Below are 2,519 nucleotides of genomic sequence, written 5' to 3' on the forward strand. Positions count from 1 at the left end.
AAATTTGTAACCTAAATAAAGACCATGGTAAAATGGGAAGGCAGGACAGAAACGACGAGGAAGGAACTGCCATGTATACCTCCTTTACTACTGGGGAACTCCACTTACACATTAATTAAAATTTCTTTTTCACAAGAGAAGATCGCTACTGGTGCATCTGCGAATATTTATTGCAAGCAGTACCGCCGAAACAGTGCAAGCCTTACTGCGCCCAAATGCTACAAAAGAATGCTACCTGGCGAGCTATAATTGCATGAGGCCACGAAGTCAGCGCTAAGAAGGATAATCCAGGATAAGAAAGAAGAAAAAAGCTGTGTCGCTCTACTTCACCACCGTGAAGGGCCACCTCCACAAACCATAGGATATGGATGTTGACATTAAAGGGATTAATTTTTATCTTTTAGAAAAAGCATGGAAAGTGTACACAGTTCACTGCTCATAATATAGTGCCAGATATGGCGTTCTCCCATTTTACGCCTTCGAATTATGTACCAAACATTTAAAAAAAATAAGTTTGCCTTCTTTGTGAGGAGACTCACCACCTTGCTCACCGCCTGGAATATACCCTGAGAAATCTCAACTGTTTAGCCTTTGCACTTGTTGCTTAGCTTGACGCTTCGTTTGTGCCACATTGAAATTCAACATTTCTTTTTCGTGCAAACCAATGCAACCCGATTCGGGCAAAGAGACAAAACAAGGCATTATAATTGTCCTCTTCACAAACGGTGAGTGTCTTTTCAACCTTCTCATGAAGACGCGTACACAACGTATGTCCTACTCTCTCCATGGAGAAAAGGCTACCGATGGCTTCCTGAAAAACATTTTCGCAGCCTTCAACAAAAGACACGAATGTAGGGGAAGGAACTGATAGACTTCCAAAGTCAGATTCCGCAGTACCTTTTACGCTCAAATATAGTAGCACTTGGTTGGCCTCACTAAATGACGCACATTCTACCTTCAGGCTACATTTCTGGGTTGTTCCGACGCATGAATGGGACCGCAAAAATTTCGCCGCTAACCAGCCGGCAAGATACACTAGGTTATTTTGCTGTATGTCCGAAAGTTCGTCCGAGAAAGAATCATCTGTCATGCTAAGCGAGACTGTGCTTCCGATATCAAGAGCCGGAAACAGTGCCGAAATACCAACAGGAAGAGTTGCCAAGACCGTTGTCATGTCCTCGGCGCAGTTAGAGTTTTCAGACAACTTGAACAGGTTATTGATCAAAAGATGCCTGAAAGCGGCCTGAAACTGACGAGCTGTAGTGTTGGTCTTCGCACCTGATTTGGACCTTATCGTCGAAAAGCTGTCTTCAAGTGCGTCCTTGTTTAATCGCCTACCGAGAACATAAGAAAATCCATAATTCATTGTGAGATGATCATAGAGCATCAAAAGAGACCGCATGGTTAAACAAAACCCGCGTATACAAGGCGGCTGCCTCGGTCAACCCACTACTCGCATGTTTTCAAATACTGCAATGCATTCCGTCAGAAACTCTCTATGAACAGAGCCATTGCACATCTCAGATGCATAAGGTGTCTTTGACGCTCTCTGTGAACTGTTCAGGCAGTCAAACAAACGATCTATCCTTTCTACAAATCGTGCAGTATGAATTGCTTCAGCGGGCAGCTGCTGAAAAGTGACCAAGTTGTACCTTGCAGCAGCACAGTGGTTGCTGAAAACGTGTGCAGCCAATTTTACAGACATCTTTGATGCAAAGGTTAGGTTAAAATGTCTGTCGTTCAGCCTTGCTATCGAACGAATCTCATGCGTGCGGTCCTTTTCATACGCCTGCCTAATGTAACTGCTCTTCACAAGGTGATCAGCTATTCTGAAATCATAATTAAATAGCATGTTTCGGAGGCATTTAAGTAAGTGCGGAGCATCGAAAAGAAAAAAGAGCCCCCTTCCGTCTGTGTCTGTATACGGCTCTTCGGTGGTGACTAGGCTTGCAAAAAGGGACATGTTCTGGCTTCCCTGGTCACAGACTACCGCTACTGGTTGCAAGCCAGCGTCCACAAGGGACTTGCAGCATTGCAAAAGCAGTTCTTTCAAAATGCTTGCGGTTGTTCCTCGATAGGCAAAAAAAAACCAAGAGGTTGTTTCCATGACGTTCGGACACCTTTTGCCATGAAGACAAGAGCCTTCTTGCAGAGGCTATTGCCTTGAAAACCGTATATTCTTCCAGACCTTCAAACCTGTCATGCGAGGGGTTGTATGAACAGTCTTTTTTTAATGTGCATTTCATCGAAAACAATGCAACTAGGCTATGTCACGCATGGAAAGGTAGCCGCTCGTCTATTTATAAGGTCGAAGATTTCCGGGAAAAATCCAACCCTTAGTGGCACCACGCTGAAGCCATAACTGCAAGGATCGCACTGATGGCAGCCTCAGAAGTCGCCTGCAATACATATAACCCATCGGACTATGAAAGTAGACCCTAAGGCAAAGGATTTGTTCTGGCTTGACCATCGGCGACCGAACCGGCTCACATTCTTCATCCTCAGCTGAGCCTCCAGGA

At 44.7% G+C, this 2,519-nt stretch overlaps 1 pseudogene; it reads right to left on the reverse strand.

The window, feature by feature from the left end:
• Positions 1–576: 576 nt before the first annotated feature.
• On the reverse strand, positions 577–1,852 carry LOC119434544 (uncharacterized; annotated as a pseudogene).
• Positions 1,853–2,519: the final 667 nt, after the last annotated feature.

This window comes from Dermacentor silvarum, unplaced genomic scaffold, assembly GCF_013339745.2.
Source record: "Dermacentor silvarum isolate Dsil-2018 unplaced genomic scaffold, BIME_Dsil_1.4 Seq12468, whole genome shotgun sequence".
Lineage (NCBI taxonomy): Eukaryota > Metazoa > Arthropoda > Arachnida > Ixodida > Ixodidae > Dermacentor > Dermacentor silvarum.